Genomic DNA, 22,533 nt, shown 5'->3' with positions numbered 1-22,533 from the left:
GAGTGAAACCAGGAAGATTTAAAGATAGAAATACAGGAGAATGGTCAGATATAGCTATTTCTTTATATTCAGTGGATTGAACTAATAGAATCATTTGACTGTAGTGATGTGCTACACACAGCGCTGAAATAACGACACGCAGTGGGTAAGTCATTTCGAGACTAGTTTATTCAAACTTTGCGGTGCTGGCATTAAATCCCTAGCACCCGCCCTCTCCGGACGGAAATGACGTCGGGGGCGCATTACCAAAGTCTCCCCCCGTATGCTGGCTATTTGTGAGTCGGTTCGCCTGCGCAGAAAGTGGGTCGCCACATGACTATCAATAAAAAAATAATCCTGGTATAGGAATGATGGACATGAGAGAAGAATGCTTCTGCTCGGTGAAAAAAAAATGCCAGACATCAAAAATATCACATTTCATTAGAAAGGACTGAATAAATAAAGCTGATTTATTAGGTGTGGCTGATTTAAGAGAACAATGATCTAATACTGGGTCCAGACAACAATTAAAATCTCCTCCCATCACTAAAGAATAAAAGCTCAAATCTGGCAGGAATGAAAAGAAATGCTCAAAAAATCCTGGGCCATCCACATTGGGGGCATATTTAGCAAATACATTTAATTTATTATCTAGTTTCCCTGACACTATGACAAATCGAGTCAGAGACAGCTTTATGTTCAACAAAAGAAATTGTATTATCTATAAAAATCGAGATCCCTCGAAATTTTTCTCAGAATGAAGAATGAAATTGTAGATCCCTCCACCAATTAAAAAGGCGTGCGTTGTCACAACTACGTACATGCGTTTCTTGTAGACCAATAATGGGGGCCCTTAACTTTTTAATATAAGCAAAAATCTTATTCCGTTTCCCAGGATGATTTAACCCTTTCACATTAAAACTAAGTAAATTAATATTTCGATCCATTTTAAATTCTAATTAACAGAAGAGATAAAATAGTGGTCACCAACCTTTCTAAGCCCAAGATCCCCTACCTCGGCCTTAGTAAAAGGCAAGATCAACCCCAGATCAATTAGTTACACATATGCACACCGGGGCAGAGAAGACCGGAAGTAAAACCCCACAACCCGGAAGTAGAAATAATGTATAAACACTGGGGGTACCCGCCCTGTTTTTGCACCACAGACCGGTTTAATATTGACAATATTCTTGCGGACCTGCCAATTGGAGGGGGTGCTGTTAAACACGACCGGAATACAGCGATACTCAAAGCAGGTTCCTTATGTCCAGTCTATTCCGCAATTTAGTTTACGTGGCAATCAGCACTTAGATTTTGTCCCGCGCTGCTCATGTTTTTTCCACTGAAAAAACTCAACGGGTTTGTCTTTCAGTGCGGGGTGCTTGGACTCGAGGTGCCAAAGCAATTTTGAGGGCTTCATTGCCTCATTAGACAGCCTCCGGGTCGGAACTCCAGCCTCCCGCCCGCCCGCCACCTTGACCAGGTGCGGTTGGTCATGGGTCGGGTGAGAAGGCAAGGTCAGGGCTGGAGGTCCCCGTGCCGGGGCCGCGGCGGTCGCAGTCCAGAGAGAGCAACTGACCGAGCGAGGAGAGCAACAGGACGCCTGCCTGCCCCCGTCGTAGAATCCATCGGCTGACAAAAGTTAGCTGCTCTGATACTTACGAAACACTAAGCCTGAATTAGGTCGTCTGCGAATATTTTAGCACCGGGCTCCCCACGAACATTTGGTGTGTTAAACAGGTTCAGAGGCGGCGCTCCAGGCCAGTAGTGATGGCACTTCCCACCTGCCGCCCGAGGCAATAGGTAAAGGATTAGGCTATTCGGCCCTTCGAGCCAGCACCACCATTCAATGTGATCATGGCTGATCATCCACAATCAGTACCCCGTTACTGCCTTCTCCCCATATCCCTTGACTCCACTATCTTTAAGAGCTCTATCTAACTCTTTCTTGAAAGCATCCAGAGAATTGGCCTCCACTGCCTTCTGAGGCAGAGCATTCCATAGATCCACAACTCTCTGGGTGAAAAAGTTTTTCCTCAACTCTGTTCTAAATGGCCTACCCCTTATTCTTAAACTGTGGCCTCTGGTTCTGGACTCCCCCAACATCGAGAACATGTTTCCTGCCTCTAGTATGTTCAATCCCTTAATCTTATACGTTTCAAATAAGATTAAGAGGCCAACCGGTGATCCCTGGTGCGAGGGTGTCACTGCATTTAGATGACTGATGACCTCGTGTGGGTTCAAGTTAAACAGTGGGCGTGACAGGGAATGCGGAAAGGTGCAGCTGACTCATATCGTTTCCTCACCGCCCGGTGGTTGGGGACCATTGAAGTACACTGTTTAGCATGGGGAGGGGGGGGGGTGGAGCTACACGCATGCGCACTGGGCAGAAAGAATGGAACTAAACGCCTGCAACCCAGAAACAATCTCTCAACAGTATTTGTGTCTTTTCCATTTTGTTTTTCGGGATCTACTGGGAAAGTCTCAACGATCGACTAGTCGATCTTTTAACTGTTAAAAGACCTGAGCATAAATTATTAGAACAAGAGAACAAACCATAAAATAAGGTACTCAAACAGAAAATTTGGATGGTAGCCCAACCCAGCTTCCAGAGTAAAAAGAAAAAAGAGACCCCTCCCAAAGCCAAAGAGCCGGCCAAAGGACAATCAGCATGCTAAACCCTGAAGACAACCCTCCCAAAGAAATCCTGCTGGCAAAACTCCAATCACTCAAAGTTATCATGTTCCTACCAAGACAAAACTTAGATCAAAAATCCAAAACATAAGAGGATTCATTTTAACAATTTTGTAAAAAGTATATATAGAAAAACCTCAAAAAAAGTAGTAAAAAATATCGAAGAAAATATCAAAAAACAAGATGTATAAATGGTCAAAACACAAGTTTATTAAAACCTTATTCTATCCAACATTAAAAAGTTAATTGTTCTTGTAAGAGATATAATGCAATTAATCTTCTGTTTTCAAAAACTTCTCTGCGTGTTCAACCAATCCCAGCCATTTCTGCACATCATTTTTCAGAACAATTCTAAGATGTGTGGGGAAGCAAAGGGAGGCTCAAACCCTTTATTATAAAGCAGTGACATGACCTCTTTATACTTAACATGTTCAGCCATAACCTCCGGTGTATAATCTTCCACGAGTCTAATCATCTTCCCATTGTAATCACTCATTCCTACACAACGGGTATGACAGAATAAAAGCTCCTTAGTATGAAATTCGTGAAAGCATAAAATAACTGACCTAGGTCGCTCTCCCGACTTTGGTTTGGGGGGTGGGGGGGCAGTGACTGGTGGGCGCGGTCTAACTTAGGCACCAACGGCAATAAATCAGGGAATAGCTGCTTCAGAAAACTTGCAAAGTACTGTGGGGTGGGCACCTTCAATCGATTCTTCAAGACCCAGAATACATAGATTGTTCCTTCTGCTTCTGCTTTCCAGGTTGGTAATCTTCGTTGTTAATTTTTCATTAGATAATGATAATTTTTGCAGAGCTTACTCGTGTCTTCTAAGTCCACTTCCAGTACCGACAAAGTTTCTTTATTCTCCTTAATTCGCTTTTCATGTTCGATTAGAGTTTGTTGAATAGTATCCAGCTTAACATTGAGCTGTTGAAATTCCACAGAGTTCTGATCTTTGCTTTTTAAGGAAATCTCCAATTGATTCCAAAGTGGTTGGAGAATAATCTTCTTTTTCTTTTGCGGAGGCTTTAGTCTTTCTCAAAGCCATAATAGAGCAATGTTAAGATTTATAATAAGGTTTCAAAAGACTGGTAGGAAACAAAGAGATAGATAAGGTAGGAGCAAGTTCAAAAAGGTGCTACCCCATCGGTTGCCAGCACGGCTCTCCAGTTAGAGTTGAGCAAAAACATAAGACTGCCTCAGGGATTCCGTCCTCGGATTTTTCCTCGGGTTTACTCCTGTAAACTCCTGTAGCCTTTCCCGTGAGTGGGTATAGCTGCAAGGCAGCAGAGGTTTGAGATCAGTTTTCCTGCTCCTAGATGAGCTACCAATCATGGCTGACAAGTCCCATCTGCCGAAGTGATTTGTTTAAGGCACCAGTAACCTGCTTTTGCTCCTTCTCCTGTCAATAGAACTGGTTCCTCTAAGCCACTCATTAAGACCAGGAGCTGGACTGGTTGTCTGAGGATATTTGACATGCACGCCATTGTGGAGCATTTAATACGTCACAGGATCTTATCCGCATGTGTAACCTGGCCATGACAATCTTAAGAAACCAAATCCAGAATATCACACACAAAATGCTGGAGGAACTCGGTATCTATGGAGAGGAATAAACAGTCAATGCTTCAGCCTAAGATCCTTCATCAGGGCAGCATTTAGACACAAAGGGGAATGGATATATAAACCGAGCTGCCAGAAAAAGTGGCTGAGGCAGATACAATAATATCATCACCCCCTCTTTTCTCCTCATTACCCATAACCTCACCCGGTGAAGGGTCTCAGCCTGAAATGCCAACTGTTTATTCCTCTCCATAGACGCTGCCTGAGCTGCTGAGCTCCTCCAGCAGTGTGAGTGTTGGTCTGATGGAACTGTCACTCTGAGACACTATTGCAATGTTCTTTTCCTTAAACCCCTGTATAATGTCACAGGCAAAGAGCAGCACAGTGCAGAAACAGGCCATCAAGCCCATTGAGTCCCTGATGAGCTGTTATTCTGCCCAGTACCATCGTTTTGTACCCAGACCATCACCCTCCATAGCCCTCCCATCCATGTACCTATCCAAACTTCTCTTAAGTGTTGAAATCAAACCTGCACCCACCACTTGTGCCGGCAGCTCCTCTCTCTCACCACTCTGACGTAAGGAGATCCCTTTAATGTTCCCCTTAACTTCTAGTTGTAGTCTCACCCAACCACAGTGGAAAAAGCCTGTTTGCATTTACTCTATCCATACCCCTCATAATTTTGTTTACCTCTATCAAATCTCCCCTCATTCTTCTACACTCCCTATAATTCAGATCATCAAGTCCTGGCAACATCCTGGTAGCCTCCCTCAAATTGATTCATCAAAGTTCAAGTTCAAAGTAAAATTTATTATCAGGGTACATACACGTCACCACATGCAACCCTGATATTCCTTTTCTGCGGGCATACTTAGCAAATCTATAGAACAATAACTGAAAACAGGATCTGTAAACAAACTGTGGAAATGCAGATAATAAATAAATAGCAATAAATAACGAGCATGAAATAACAACATTAGAGTCCTTAAATGAGTGTAGTTATCCCCTTTTGTTCAAGAGCCTATGGCTGAGGTAGTAACTGTTCTTGAACCTGATGGTGAGAGTCCTGGTGCTCTTGTACCTTCCACCTGATGGCAGCAGTGAGACAAGAGCAAAGTCTGGGAGGTGAGGATCTCTAACGATGGATGCTGCTTTTCTACAGCAACAGTTCATCTAGATGTACTCAATGGTTGGGAAGGTTTTACCCGTGATGTACTGGGCTGAATTCACTGCCTTTTGTAGGATTTTCCATACAAAGGCATTGGTGTTCCCACACCATGCCATACCCAGCCAGTCAGCACACTTTCCAACGCACACCCAGAGATTTCGATGACATGCTGAACCTCTGCAGACTCCTGAGGAAGTAGACATGCTGTTGTGCTTTCTTCACAACAATATTCATATGATGCTTCTAGGACAGGTCCTCTGAGATAGTGACACCCAGGAATTTAAAGTTACTGACCCTCTTCACCTCTGATCTGTCACCGATTTCCCCATCACAGATCAGTAATGGACCAACAGTTGGTGAGATGAATTACATGCTACAGCCTGACACTACCTTAGGATAGTGGCTTGGTTGTAAGTTTGCTGGGCCCTGGGCACCATCCAGAGGTTCAGAGACCTGGAGTTCCAATCCCAAGGAGGCAGCTGGGCATCCAGTTTATTCACTGTAAGTTTAATGTCAGACATACCCACCCAAGGTATAAATGCCACCAAAATTAGCTTCTCATAGCAGTAACTATTTAAAGAGCAAGACACACAAAATACTGGAGGAAGTCAGCAGGTCAGGCAGCATTGATGGACAGGAATAAGACCTAAGACGTGAGAGCAGAATTAAGCCATTCAGCCCATTGAGTCTGTTCTGCCATCCCATCATGGCTGATTTATTATCCCTCTCAACCCCATTCTCCTGCCTTCTCCCCATAGCCTTTGATGCTCTGACTAAACAAAAGCCTATCAATCTCCACCTAAAAATATACCCAATGATTTGGCCACAGCCTTCTGTGGCAATGAATTCCATAGATTCACCACCCTCTAGCTAAAGAAATTCCTGTGCATCTCTTTTCTAACTGGATCTCCTTGTATTCTGTGTCCGTGCCCTCTGATCCTAGACTCCCACACTATAGGAACATCCTTGCACTCTGTCCACATCCACTCTATCTGGAATAAACAGTCAATGATCCATACTCTTCCCCTATTAGATTCCTTGTCTTCAGCCCTTTACCTTTACCACCTATCCCCTCCCAGCTTCTCAATTCAACCCTGCTCCCCCACTCACTCAACCCTCCTCACTTGGACTTGCCTGTCACCTGTCAACTTGTACTGCTGCCCCTCCCTCCACCTTCTTCACCCTTGATTTCCAGATGTGACAAAGCATCTCAGCCTGAAACATTGACTTTTTATTCCCTGGAATCGATGATGCCCAAACTGTTGAGTTCCCTCAGCATTTTGTATGTGTTGTTCTGGATTTCCAGCATCTACAGAATCTCTTGTGTTAACGATGATAGATTAACATCTTTTGTCAGGTGTACGTCGAAACATACTGTACAGTGAAATGCACCGTTTGTAATAACGACCAACACAGTCCGAGCATGTGCTGGGGGCAGCTCCCATTGGTCACCACGATTCCAGTGCCAACATAGCACACCCACAACTCACTAACCCTAACCCATGCGCCTTTGGAATGGAGCACTGGGAGGAAAGCCACATGGTCACAGGGAGAATTTACAGACAGCAACAGGAGTTGAATCGTGATTGTTGGCAATGCAAAGCCACTACACTACAGTGCCAACTGGAACACAGTTGGGCTTTTCCGATGTGCTCGGCAACCTGATGGCCGTGGGGAAGAAGCTGTTGTTGAACCTCCAGGTGTGGATCTTCAGGCTCCGGAGCCTCCTGCCTGAAGGCAGCATTGAGCAGAGCACAAGGCCTGGATGGTGGGATCTCTGAAGATTGATGTTGCCTTCCTGAGGCATCATCACTTGTAGATGTTCTCAGTGGTGGGAGAGCTGTACTCTTGATGGGATTGGTTCAGGCCTCCACTCTCTGTAGCCTCTTGTGTTCCTGTACACAGGAGATCCTACATCAGAACGATGTACAACTAGTTGTGATCACACTATCCCCGTGTGTTCCTGTACGCAGGAGATCCCACACCAGAATCTGGTACAACTACAGTCTCCTGTGCTGTTAGATTCAGACTGAGATCAGTCAGATTCAATAGACAATAGGTGCAGGAGTAGGCCATTCGGCCCTTTGAGCCAGCACCGTCATTCAATCTGATCATGGCTGATCATCCACAATCAATACACTGTTCCTGCCTTCTCCCCATATCCCTTGACTCCGCTATCTTTAAGAGCTCTATCTAACTCTTTCTTGAAAGCATCCAGAGACTTGGCCTCCACTACCTTCTGGGGCAGAGCATTCCACATATCCACCACTCTCTGGGTGAAAAAGTTTTTCCTCAACTCTGTTCTAAAAGGCCTACCCCTTATTCTTAAACTGTGGCCTCTGGTTCTGGACTCCCCCAACATCGGGAACATGTTTCCTGCCTCTAGCATGTCCAATCCCTTAATAATCTTATGTTTCAATCAGATCCCTTCTCATCCTTCTAAATTCCAGTGTATACAAGCCCAGTCGCTCCAACCTTTCAACATATGACAGTCCCGCCATCCTGGGAATCAACCTCGTGAACCTATGCTGCACTCCCTCAATAGCAAGAATGTCCTTCCTCAAATTTGGAGACCAAAACTGAACACAATACTCCAGGTGTGGTCTCCCCAGGGCCCCGTACAACTGCAGAAGCACCTCTTTGCTCCTATACTCAACTCCCCTTGTTATGAAGGACAACATGCCATTAGCTTTCTTCACTGCCTGCTTTACCTGCATGCTTACTTTCAGTGACTGATGAACAAGGACACCTAGATCTCGTTGTACTTCCCCTTTTCCTAACTTGACACCATTCAGATAGTAATCTGCCTTCCCGTTCTTGCCACCGAAGTGGATAACCTCACATTTATCCACATTAAACTGCATCTGCCATACATTTGCCCACTCACCCAACCTGTCCATCACCCTGCATTCTCCTAACATCCTCCTCATATTTCACACTGCCACCCAGCTTTGTGTCATCTGCAAATTTGCTAATGTTACTTTTAATCCCTTCATCTAAATCATTAATGTATATTGTAAATTGCTGCGGTCCCAGCACCGAGCCTTGTGGTACCCCACTAGTCACTGCCTGCCATTCTGAAAAGGACCCGTTAATCCCTACTCTGTTTCCTGTCTGCCAACCAATTTTCTATCCATGTCAGTACCCTACCCCCAATACCATGTGCTCTGATTTTGCCCACTAATCTCCTATGTGGGACCTTATCAAAGGCTTTCTGAAAGTCCCAGTACACTACATCCACTGGCTCTCCCTTGTCCATTTTCATAGTTACATCCTCAAAAAATTCCAGAAGATTAGTCAAGCATGATTTCCCCTTCATAAATCCATGCTGGCTCAGACCGATCCTGTTACTGCTATCCAAATGTGCTGCTATTTCATCTTTTATAATTGACTCAAGCATCTTCCCCACCACTGATGTCAGGCTAACTGGTCTATAATTCCCTGTTTTCTCTCTCCCTCCATTCTTAAAAAGTGGGATAACATTAGCTACCCTCCAATCCTCAGGATCTGATCCTGAATCTATAGAACATTGGAAAATGTTTACCAATGCGTCCAGGATTTCTAGAACCACCTCCTTACGTACCCTGGGATGCAGACCATCAGGCCCTAGGGATTTATCAGCCTTCAGTCCCATCAGTCTACCCAACACCATTTTCTGCCTAATGTGAACTTCATTCAGTTCCTCCATTACCCTAGGTCCTCTGGCCATTATTACATCTGGGAGATTGTTTGTGTCTTCCCTGGTGAAGACAGATACCTGTTCAACTTGTCTACCATTTCTATGTTCCCCATAATAAATTTACCCGTTTCTGTCTTCAAGGGCCCAACTTTGGTCTTAACTAATTTTTTCCTCTTCATATACTTAAAGAAGCTTTTACTACCCTCCTTTATATTCTTGGCTAGCTTACCTTCGTACCTCATCTTTTCTCCCCGTATTGCCTTTTCAGTAATCTTCTGTTGCTCTTTAAAAGTCTCCCAATCCTCTGGCTTCCCGCTCATCTTTGTTCATTCAGAGTCTCCTGTGCAGTTAGATTCAGACTGAGATCAGAGTCGGATTCAGAGTCTCTTGTGCTGTTGGATTCAGACTGAGATCAGTCGGATTCAGAGTCACTTGTACAGTTGGATTCAGACTGAGATCAGTCGGATTCAGAGTCTCCTGTGCTGTTGGATTCAGACTGAGATCAGTCGGATTCAGTGTCTCCTGTGCTGTTGGATTCAGACTGAGATCAGTCGGATTCAGAGTCACTTGTACAGTTGGATTCAGACTGAGATCAGTCGGATTTAGAGTCTCCTGTGCTGTTGGATTCAGACTGAGATCAGTCGGATTCAGAGTCTCCTGTGCTGTTGGATTCAGACTGAGATCAGTCGGATTCAGAGTCTCCTGTGCAGTTGGATTCAGACTGAGATCAGTCGGATTCAGAGTTTCCTGTGCTGTTGGATTCAGACTGAGATCAGTCGGATTCAGTGTCTCCTGTGCTGTTAGATTCAGACTGAGGTCAGTTGGATTCAGAGTCTCCTGTGCTGTTGGATTCAGACTGAGATCAGTCGGATTCAGAGTCACTTGTACAGTTGGATTCAGACTGAGATCAGTCGGATTTAGAGTCTCCTGTGCTGTTGGATTCAGACTGAGATCAGTCGGATTCAGAGTCTCCTGTGCTGTTGGATTCAGACTGAGATCAGTCGGATTCAGAGTCTCCTGTGCAGTTGGATTCAGACTGAGATCAGTCGGATTCAGAGTTTCCTGTGCAGTTGGATTCAGACTGAGATCAGTCGGATTCAGAGTCTCTTGTGCTGTTGGATTCAGACTGAGATCAGTGGGATTCAGAGTCTCCTGTGCAGTTGGATTCAGACTGAGATCAGTAGGATTCAGAGTCTCCTGTGCAGTTGGATTCAGACTGAGATCAGTCGGATTCAGAGTCTCCTGTGCAGTTGGATTCAGACTGAGATCAGTCGGATTCAGAGTCTCCTGTGCAGTTGGATTCAGACTGAGATCAGAGTTGGATTCATTATTTATCACATGTATGTTGCAGCCAATAGCGAAATGCATCATCTGCATCACCGACCAACACAATCGAAAGATGTGCTGAGGGGCACCCTGCAAATGTGGCCACACTATCTGGTGTCACCACAACATGCTACCCATTCTTGGCAGAATAACACAAGAAGCACCTAAAGCAGCAACAGAGAAACAGCCCTTCTAGTTACTCTCTCTCGTTCCATTGACTCACATTCAGACCATAGCCATCCACACCTTCCCCATCCATGTTCCTGTCAAACTTCTGTTGAAATCAAACCCACATCCACCACTTCCACTGGCAACTTGTTCCACACTCTCACCACCCTCTGAGTGAGGCAGTTTCCCCTCAGGTTCCCTTAAACATTTCACCTTTCACCCTTAACCCACTACCTCCAGTTCTAGTCTCACCCAACCTCAGTGGAAAGAGACAGTTTGCCTTCACCCTATCTACACCCCCACATAATTTTGTATCCCTCTATCAAATCTCCCCTCATTTTCCTTCGCTGCAGGGCTAAAGTTCCAACCTATTCTATCTTTCCCTATACCTTAAGTCCATAATTCCCAGCCACATCCTTGTAAATTTTCAAAGCTGAAAGTAAATATATTATTAAAGTACATGTATAGAGTTATAGAGGTGCAGCATAGAAACCGGTCCTTCAGTCCTCCTAGCCGTGCCAAAAGCATTTGAACTGCCTTCTCCCATCAACCTGCACTAGAACCATAGCCCTACTATCCATTTACCTCTCCAAACTTCTCTTAACTGTTGAAATTGATTTCTCATACACGACTTGTGCTGACAGCTCATTCCACACTCTCATAATTCTCCCATCTCCTGTTCAGTACTTTGTTTGATGAAGACCAATGTGCCGAAAGCCTTCTTTCCAACCCTATCTACCTGTGACACCACTTTCAATGAATTATGGACCTGAATTCCAGATCCCTTTGTTCTACCACACTGCTCAGTGCCCTACCCTTCACTGTTTAGGAGCTACCCTGGTTGGTTCAACTGAAGCACAATTCCTGGCATTTGTCTGCATTAAATTCGATAGCCTGTTTAGCCTGTTTTTCCAGCTGATGCAGATCCCTCTGCAAGTCATGACGGCTTTCCTCACTCTCCACTGCACCCCTAATCTTGGTGTCATCGGCAAATTTACTGATCCAGTTTACCACATTATCATCCAGTTTGTTGATATAGATGACAAATGACAGTGGATTCAGCACCGATCCCTGCAGCACTCCACTATTGACAAGTCTCCAGTCAGAGAGATAACTATCTACGACCACTCTCTGTCTTCTCCCACAAAGTCCACATTATCATCCAGCTTACTACCTCATCCCGAATGCCAAGCGACTGAACTTTCCTGACCAACCTCCCATGTGGGACCTCGTCAAAGGCCATACTAAAGTCCATGCAGACAACATCCATTACCTTGCCTTCAACCATTTTCTAGGTAACTTCCTCAAAAATACTACAAGATTAGTTAGACAAGACCTACCAGACATGAAGCCATGCTGACCATCCTTAATCAGTCCATGTCTATGCAAATATATACATATCTGGTCCCTTAGAATACTTTCCAATAACTTTCCTACATCTGATATCAGACTCACTTGACTATAATTTCCTGGTTTCTGTTTAGAGACTTCTTTAAACAGCAGAACAACACTGGCTATCCTCCAATCCTCTGGCACCGCACCTGTCACTAAAGATGATTTAAATATCTCTGCTAGGGCCCCAACAATTTCTGCACTTGCCTCCTGTAGGGTCTGAGGGATCACCTTGTCAGGCCCCGTGTATTTATCCATCCTGATTTGCCTTCGGACAGAAACACCTTCTCAGTAATCTGTACAGGGTCCACAAAGTTGATTGTGCTTTACCTCACTTCTATAGACTCTGTCTGTCTCCTCAGTAAATACAGATTAATACAAAAATAATTAAGATATTCCCCATCTGTTTTGACTCCACACATGATTACCATTCTAATCTTCCGGATGACCAATCTTGTCCCTTGCAATCCCTTTTCCTTAACATATCTGTAGATTCTCCTTCACCTTGACCACAAGAGCAACCTCATGTCTTCTTTTATTCCTCCTGAATTATTTCTTGTGTTGTCTTTCATTTCTGATACTCCATAAGCACCTCATCTATTCCTATCTGCCTCTACCTGCTATCCACCTCCTTTTTTCTCTTAAACAATGCCTCAATATATTTTGAAAACCATGTTTCCCTACACCTGTTACCTTTTCCTTTTATTCTGACAGGCACAAACAAGTTTTGTACACTCAAAATTTTATTTTTGAAGGCCTCCTATTTTCCAAGTACTGTACACCTTTGTCAGAAAACAGCCTGTCCCAATCCACACTTGCCAGATCATTTATCATACCATCAAAATTCACCTTTCTCCAATGTAGAATCTCAACCAGTGGACCAGATCTTTTTTTTTGCATATTTACTTTGAAACTAATGGCATTGCTGTCACTAGATACTGATTCAAGCTTCTGTCACTTGCCCTGTCTCATTCTCTAATAGCAGATCCAGTATCCATGCTCTCTATTTGGGGCGTCTACATACTGATGAAGGAAACGTTCCCAAACACATTTGACAAACTTTATCCCATCTAGTCCTTTTACAGTTTGAAATTCCCAGTCAATATCTGGAAAGTTAAAATAATCTATTGAAACAATCTTATGTTTCATCCAATAGTCTGTGTTCTCTACAAATTTGGTCCTCTAAATCCCTCAGACTGTTGGGTGGGTGGTCTGTAACCCAATAATAAACATGGCCGTACCTTTCTTAATTCTCAGTTCTCAGTTCTCACAACACCTCACAAAATGGGTTCTTCGGTCTGTCCTGACAGAGCACTGCTGTGTATTTTCCCTGACGAGTAACACAACCCTTCCTCCTTTAATCCCTCCCGCTCTGTCACATCTAAAACAACAGAATTCCAGAATATTGAGCTCCTGTCCTGTCCCTCCTGCAACCATATCTCACTAATGACTACAATGTCATAATTCCTGGTGTTGATCCATGCTCTGAGCTCATCTGACTTTCCTACGATACTTCTTGCATTGAAATACAAGCAGCTCAGGAGACTAGTCGCACCATGCTCAACCTTTTCATTCCTGACTTTGTCTGAAGTCTTACCAGCACCTGCCTCCACAACCTCTCCACTAACTGTTCTGGCATGCTGGTTCCCATCCCCCTGTGACTCTAGTTTAAACCCCACCGTGCAGCACAAGCAAACCTTCCCACAAGGACACTAGTTCCTCCCCCCCCTACCCCCCCGCTCAGTTCAGGTGCAAACCATCCCTCTGTACAGGCCCTACCTTCCCTGGAAGAGAGCCCAATGATCCAAAAATCATATGCCCTCCCTTCTACACCAACTCTTTAGCCACATATCAAACCATGTAATCTTCCTAGTTCTGGCCTCAGTCGCACATGGCATGCATAGCAATCCTGAGATCACAACCCTGGAGGTCCTGCCCTTTAACTTAGCACCTAACTCCCTAAACTCACTATGAATAACCTCCTCACCCTTCCTACCCATGTCATTGGTACCTACATGGATCACAACTGCAGGTTGTTCACCCTTCCGCTTAACAATGTAACTCAATCTGAAATATCCCAGACCCCGGCACCTGGGAGGCAATATGTCATTTGTGTAACTTGCTCTCGCCCACAGAATAACCACATAATTATAACCATAGAACAATTACAGCACGGAAACAGGCCATCTCGGCCCTTCTAGTCCGTACTGAATGCTTACTCTCACCTAGTCCCACCGACCTACACTCAGCCCATAACCCTCCATTCCTTTCCTGTCCATATACCTATCCAACTTTACTTTAAATGACAATACCGAACCTGCCTCTACCACTTCTACTGGAAGCTCGTTCCACACAGCTATCACTCTCTGAGTAAAGAAATTTCCCCTCGTGTTACCCCTAAACTTTTGCCCCCTAAGTCTCAACTCATGTACTCTTGTTTACATCTCCCCTACACTTAATTGAAAAAGCCTATCTACGTCAACTATGTATCCCCCTCATAATTTTAAATACCTCTATCAAGTCCCCCCTCAACCTTTTACGCTCCAAAGAATAAAGACCTAACTTGTTCAACCTTTCCCTGTAACTTAGGTGCTGAAACCCAGGTAACATCCTAGTAAATCTTCTCTGTACTCTCTCTATTTTGTTGACATATTTCCTATAATTCGGTGGCCAGAACTGTACACAATACTCCAAATTTGGCCTCACCAATGCCTTGTACAATTTTAACATTATATCCCAAATCCTACACTCAATGCTCTGATTTATAAAGGCCAGCGTACCAAAAGCTTTCTTCACCACCCTATCCACATGAGATTCCACCTTGAGGGAACTATGCACCATTATTCCTAGATCACTCTGTTCTACTGCATTCCTCAATGCCCTACCATTTACCATGTATGTCCTATTTGGATTATTCCTACCAAAATGTAGCACCTCACACTTATCAGCATTAAACTCCATCTGTCATCTTTCAGCCCACTCTTCTAACTGGCCTAAATCTCTCTGCAAGCTTTGAAAACCTACTTCATTATCCACAACGCCACCTATCTTAGTATCATCTGCATACTTACTGATCTAATTTACCACCCCATCATCCAGATCATTAATGTATATAACAAGTTAAATAACTCCTCGGTTAATAACTCATCGGGGTGAATGATAAGTTTGTGGCCTAAGGTAGAAGGAGATCAGTTATAAACTTCAAACTTTCTGCATAATCACTCAAAGAGTTGAACTGCATGTGCATGTAACGAGAGCTGTATAACTCATCTCCTTCTACCCTAGGCCACAAATTTATCAATCACCCCTGCTGTGGACACTTTCTGGAGGTTCAAGATCTGTATGCTCCACAACCACTGGACTAAGTGTGTAAATATAGGAGGGGACTATGTTGAGAAATAAATGTGCTAGGTTTTCTAAAATTGACTCCTTCTCCCTTAGGCCACGAACTTATTAATCACTCCTCGTACTCTTTATTATAAATTACTATAAATTGCACATTACGTTATGTTTCCATCTAAATGTGCAAAGATTTTTACTCCTCATGCATATGAAGGATGTATTAAAGTAATTTCAATTTAGTTCAATTCAAGATGTTTGTTTGGTGTTTGTTCTGAACTGTCTGTCTGTGTTTGTTCTGAACTGTCCGTCGGTGTTTGTTCTGAACTGTGTCTCAGTGTTTGTTCTGAACTGTGTCTCGGTGTTTGTTCTGAGCTGTCTGTGTGTGTTTGTTCTGAACTGTGTCTCGGTGTTTGTTCTGAACTGTCCGTCGGTGTTTCTTCTGAACAGTCTCTCGGTGTTTGTTCTGAACTGTCTCTCGGTGTTTGTTCTGAACTGTCCGTTGGTGTTTCTTCTGAACTGTCTCTCGGTGTTTGTTCTGAACTGTCTCTCGGTGTTTGTTCTGAACAGTCTCTCGGTGTTTCTTCTGAACTGTCCGTCGGTGTTTGTTCTGAACTGTCTCTCGGTGTTTGTTCTGAACTGTCTCTCGGTCTTTGTTCTGAACTGTCTGTCGGTGTTTCTTCTGAACTGTCTCTCGGTGTTTGTTCTGAACTGTCTCTCGGTGTTTGTTCTGAACAGTCTCTCGGTGTTTCTTCTGAACTGTCTCTCGGTGTTTGTTCTGAACTGTCTCTCGGTGTTTGTTCTGAACTGTCTCTCGGTGTTTGTTCTGAACTGTCCGTCGGTGTTTGTTCTGAACTGTCTCTCGGTGTTTGTTCTGAACTGTGTCTCGGTGTTTGTTCTGAACTGTCTTTCGGTGTTTGTTCTGAACTGTCCGTCTGTGTTTGTTCTGAACTGTCTCTCGGTGTTTGTTCTGAACTGTCCGTCGGTGTTTTATGATTGTGTGTTATGCAATGAACTGAAAGTGATTAGCAAGCTTAAGCTAAAAGAACCCTTAGGGGCAAGTAATTATAATATGATTGAAATCAGCCTAAAACTTGAGAAGGAGAAGCTAAAGTCAGAAGTATCAGTATTACAGTTGAGTAAAGGGAATTACAGAGGCTTGAGAGAGGAGTTGATCAAAACTGATTGGAAAATAACACTGGCAGGGATGAAGGCAGAGCAGCAATGGCTGGAATTCTGGAAGCAATTCGGAACGCACAGGATATGTACATCCCAAAGAGGAAGAAGCATTCGAAAGGAAAGGTGACACAACTATGGCTAACGAGAGGAGACATATAAAAAGAGAGGCCATATAATAGAGCAAAAATTAGTGGGAAGTTAGAGTATTGGGAGGCTTTTAAAAACCAACAGAAGGCCACTGAAAAGTCATAAAAAAGGAAAAGATAGAACACATAAGAACATAAGAAATGGGGGCAGGAGTAGGCCATCCGGCCCATTGAGCCTGCCCCGCTATTCAATAAGATCATGGCTGATCTGTCCATAAACTCAGCTCCATCTACCTGCCTTTTCCCCATAACCCTTAATTCCCTACTATGTAAAAACCTATCTAACTGCTTCCCTGGGCAGAAAATTCCACAGATTCACCACTCTCTGGGAAAACAGTTTCTCATCTCTATCCTAAATCTTCTCCCCAAACCTTGAGGCAGTGGTAGTCTCATCTACCAATGGAAACAACTTTCCTACTTCTATCTTATCTATCCTTTTCAAAATTTTATATGTTTCTATAAGATCCCCTCACATTCTACTGAATTCCAGTGAGTATAGTCCCAGGCGACTCAATCTGTCCTCATAGTCTAACCCCCTCATCGCTGGAATCAACCTGGTGAATCTCCTCCGCACTGCCTCCAAAGCCAGTATATCCTTCCTCAAGTATGGGGACCAGAACTGCACACAGTACTCCAGGTGCGGCCTCACCAGTACCCTGTATAGTTGCAGCGTGACCTCCCTTTGCTTGAATACAATCCCTCTAGCAATGAAGGCCAACATTCCATTTGCCTTCTTAATAACCTGTTGTACCTGCAAGCCAACTTTTTGCAATTCATGAACAAGCACTCCCAAATCCCTCTGCACAACAGCATGCAGCAATCTTTCACCATTTAAATAATAATCTGCTCTTCTATTATTCCTTCCAAAGTGGATGATCTCACATTTACCAACATTGTATTCCATCTGCCAGACCTTGGCCCACTCACTTAACCTATCTATATCCCACTGCAGACTCTCCACATCCTCTGTACAATTTGCTTTTCCACTCAGTTTAGTGTCGTCAGCAAATTTTGCTAAGCTACACTCAGTCCCCTCTTCCAAATTATCAAAGTAAATGGTAAACAGCTGCAGGCCCAGCACCGACCCCTGTGACACCCCACTCACCACTGACTGCCAACCGGAGAAACACCCATTTATACCAACTCTCTGCCTTGTATCGGTTAACCAATCCACTATCCATGCCAATACACTTGCTCCGACTCCATGCATCCGTATCTTATTTATAATTCCCTTGTACGGCACCTTATCGAACGCCTTCTGGAAATCCAAGTGTACGGCATCCACCTGTTCCCTCTATCCACTGCACTCATTATGTCCTCAAAGAACTCCAGTGAGGTTGTCAAACAGGACCTGCCCTTTCTGAATCCATGCTGTGTCTGTCTAATGGAACCATTCCTTTCTAAATGTTTCGCCATTTCTTCCTTAATGACAGCTTCAAGCATTTTTCCAACCTCAGATGTTAAGCTAACTGGCCTATAGTTGCCCATCTTTTGCCTACATTCTTTTTTAAAAGTGGTGTGACATTTGCTGCCTTCCAATCCACCAGGACCTGCCCAGAGTCTACAGAGTTTTGCTAAATGATTACTAACGCGTCTACTATAACCTCTGCCAATTCCCTCAGCACCCTGGGATGCATCCCATCAGGACCAGGGGACTTGTCTACCTTCAGGCCCTCTAATTTTCTCATCACTATCTCTTTAGTGACAGTGATTTTATCAAGGTCCTCACCTCCCATTTTGTCCATAACATCCTTTTTTGGCATATAGACGTGTCCCCCACCATGAAGACTGACACAAAATAGTCGTTAAATGCCTCAGCCATTTCCTTATCACCCAATATCAATTTCCCCTTCTTGTCTTCTAAGGGACCTATATTGACTTTAGCCACCCTCTTCTGCTTTATATACCTCTACTGGAAGGTGAGACTAGAACTAGGGGACATAGCTTCAAGATTTGGGGGAGTAGATTTAGGACAGGAATGAGGAGTAACTGCTTTTCCCAGAGAGTGGTGAATCTGTGGAATTCTCTGCCCAATAAAGCAGTGGAGGCTACCTCAGTAAATATATTTAAGACAAGGATGGTCCCTCCTGCCGTCTGGGAAAAGGCTCTGAAGCATTCGGGCTCTCACGACCAGACTATATAACAGTTTCTTTCCCCAAGCTATCAGACTCCTCAATACCCGAAGCCTGGACTGACATCTTGCCCTACTGTCCAGTTTATTATTTATTGTAATGCCTGCACTGTTTTTGTGCACTTTACGCAGTCCAGTGTAGGTCTGTAGTCTAGTGTAGCTTTCTCTGTGTTTTTTTTTACGTAGTTCAGTCTAGTTTTTTTACTGTGTCATGTAACACCATGGTTCTGAAAAACATTGTCTCAATTTTACTATGTACTGGACAAGCAGTTATAGTCGAAATGACAATAAAAGTGACTTCACTTGACTTGATAGATTTTTGCATGAGGATTAAGCAAGTTAAGGATTATGGGGAATAGGCAGGTAGGTGGAGATGAGTCCATGATCTTATTGAATGGCAGAGCAGGCTCGAAGGGCCAGATGGCCACTCCTGTCCTATTTCTTATGTTCTTATTTATCACCATATACAACCCTAACATTCATTTTCTTGTGGGGCATATGAAATAAATCCATCATAGAATAAGAATACTGTAGTAGAATCAATGAAAGACTGCACCAATTTGGACGTTCAGCCAACCTATGTATAAAAGATAACAATCTGCAAGTTCAAAAAGAAAATAATAAATACTGTGAATAAACCGTAAATATCAAGAACGAGATGAGGAGTCCTTGAAAGTGGGTCAGTGGACTGTGCGACAGTGATGGGGCAAGTGGAGTGAAGTTATCCCTTTTGGCTGACGGGATAACTGTTTATGAACCTGGCGGTGTGAGTCCTGAGGGTCCTGTACCTCCTGCCTGATGGCAGCAGTGAGAAGAGAGCGTGTCCTGGGTGGTGGGGGGGGTTCTCTGATGATGGATACTGCTTCCCTACGATAGCAGTTCGTGCAGATGTCTCCTCACTCAGAACAGTTGCAGAATATTCTGCTTCTATTTCAATAGTTTTTCTTGAATCTTCCTCTGATGTGTCCGTCCCACCTGTTTTATTCTGTCCGCCCTCACTATTGACTCTCTCTCCTGACTCCGTTCCCTGGTTTTTCACTAACCTCTGGTTCCTGCTCTTCTCAACCTCGTTTCTCTTTTCATTTCCCTCTTTCCCCTCAGCCCAACTCTGTCTTGTCAGACACGTCTTCTCGCCTAGTTCCTGCAGCAAATTTTTCTCCTGCGATAACTCTCTCTCCTCCTCGTGGGATCTGATTCTACCCCTGCCCTGATAGGATGTTCCATACACACATCACTCTCTGTGTAAAAAACTAACCATACATCCCCTTGTATTTTCCTCCATTCACCTTTTCATTTTGCATGCCTCCATTAGGTCACCTCTCATCCTCCTTCATTCCAAAGAGTAAAGTGCTAGCTCATTTAACTTTTCCTTATAAGACATGCTTTCTAGACCAGGCAATCTCCTCTTCACCCTCTCTAAAAGTTCCACGTCCCTTCAATAATGAGGCAACCAGAATTGAAGACAATACTCTAAGTGTGGTCCCACAGAGTTTTATAGAACTGCAACATTACCTCACAGCTCTTTAACTCAGTCACCTGACTGATGAAGCTCACACACCGTACACCTTCTTAACCACTCCATCAACTTGTGTAGCAATTTTGAGGGATCGATGTATGTGGACTCCAAGATCTCTTTGTTCCTCCACACTTCTAAGAATCCTGCTGTTAGCCCTGGATCCGGCGTTCAAATTCGACCTTCCAAAATGATTCACTTCATACTTAGCTGGATTGAACTTCATCTCTCACTTCTCAGCCCAGCAACCTACAAGAACCCTCTATGCTATCCACAGCAACACCAAACTTTGTGTCCTCTGAAAACTGACTAACCCACTCTTCCACTTCCTCATCCAAGTCACTTATTAGCATCACCAAGAGTAGGGGACCCGGAACATCCCTACGGAACATCACTGGTCACTGACACCTAGGCAGAATACACTCAATCTACAGCCACCATTTGCTTTCTGTGGGAAGCCAATTGTGTATCCACACAGCCAAGTTTCCCTGGAAACCACACCTAATGACTTACTGAATGAGCCCACCATGGGGAACCTTACCAAATCATAAACACAAGAGGTTCTGTGGATGCTGGAAATCCAAAGCAATACACACAAAATGCTGGAGGAGCTCAGCAGGTCAGGCAGCATCTATAGAAATGAATGAACAGTCTATATTTTGGGCTGAGACCCAAGAAAGGTCTCCTTATCAAATGCCTTACTAAATTCCATATACACCTCATCTGATGCTTTACCTTCATCAACATGCTCTGTCACATTCTCAAAGAATTAAATCAGGCTCATAAATCATGGGCCTTCCCCTCACAAAGCCATGCTGACTATCCCTAATCAGACTATGCTTCTCCAAATGCTCGTAAACACTGTCTCTATGAATCTTCTCCAATAATTCTCCTGCCACTGATGTATGACCCAGTGGGCAATAATTCCCTGGGTTATCCCAGCTACCTTTCATGAACAAAGGAACAAGATTTGCCACCATACAATCACTCGGTACTATTCCTGTAGCCAGTGAGGATGCAAAGATCATCACCAAAGACACAGCAAGCTCTTCCCTCACTTCCCAGGGTTCCCTGTTTCACACCCACATTCCAACGGTGTGTGGGATTAGTGGGGTGATTGGCCCAAGTGTGTGGGTGAGGGGGAAGAATCTGGTGGGGGGTGGGGGGGCAGAGTGGGTTAGTATAAGTTCATGGCTGATGGGCAGAAAGGACTGTAGAACTCTCTGAGTGACCTAACGTCAGAATTAGGAGCTGGAGATGGCCTGCTCCACCATTCAATCAGATCATGGCTGATCTGACCATGGACTCAGCGCCATCTTCCCTGCCTTTCCCTCAGAACACTTAATTCCCCTGCAGTGCAAAAGTCTATCAAACTGTGTCTTAAGTATATTCAATGAGAAAGCCTCTATGGCTTTTCTGGGCAGTGGATTCCACAGATTCCAAACTCTCTGGAAAAAACATTTTCTTCTCCGCTCGCTCCAGCATAAATCATAAATATACTCCCCCAAATCCTGAGACTCTATCCCCCAGTTCTAGTGTCACTCACCGATGGAAACAACGTTCCTGCCCCGATCTTATCTGTCCCTTAAATAATTTTACACGATCATTATAAATTCCTGCTGAAGTTCGAAGGTTCCCATCATTTGCTCCACAAATGGCGGGAGGAACTCAATGAGTCACGCAGCATCCGGGATGGAAAGTGAAGAGGTGTCAAATATCCTTCATCTCCCACCTCCGTTCCATCAGCAAAAAGCAGGATTTCCCAGTGGCCAGCTGTTCTAATTCCAATCCCCATTCCTGCTCTGACACATTGGTTCATGTCCTCCTCCTCCTCTGCCATGATGAGGCCACTCTCAGGGGGGAGAAGCCTCATCTCACTTTCCATCTAGGTAGCCTCCAGCCTAATGGCATCAACATTGATTTCTCTTTCTGCTAATCTTTCCCCTTCCCCTTCCTCACCTGCCTATCACCTCCCCCTGGTACCCCTCCATCTTCCCTTTCTCCTGTGGTCTGTCTCCTACCTCTCCAGCCTTTCACCTTTCCACCCACCTGCTTTACCCATCACCTTCCAGCTTGTCTGCCTCCCCCTCCCCCACCTTTTTATTCTGGCCTCTCCCCTTCCTATCCAGTCCTGATAAAAGGTTTTGGCCTGAAACATCGTCAGTTTATTAACTTCCACCGGCTCGGCCTGTCCTGCTGAGCTCCCCCAGCATTTTGTGTGAGTTGTTTGGATCTGCAGACTCTGCTTTGTCT

This window comes from Hemitrygon akajei, chromosome 7, assembly GCF_048418815.1.
Source record: "Hemitrygon akajei chromosome 7, sHemAka1.3, whole genome shotgun sequence".
Classification (NCBI taxonomy): Eukaryota; Metazoa; Chordata; class Chondrichthyes; order Myliobatiformes; family Dasyatidae; genus Hemitrygon; species Hemitrygon akajei.
Note: the sequence above shows the minus strand (reverse complement) of the source record.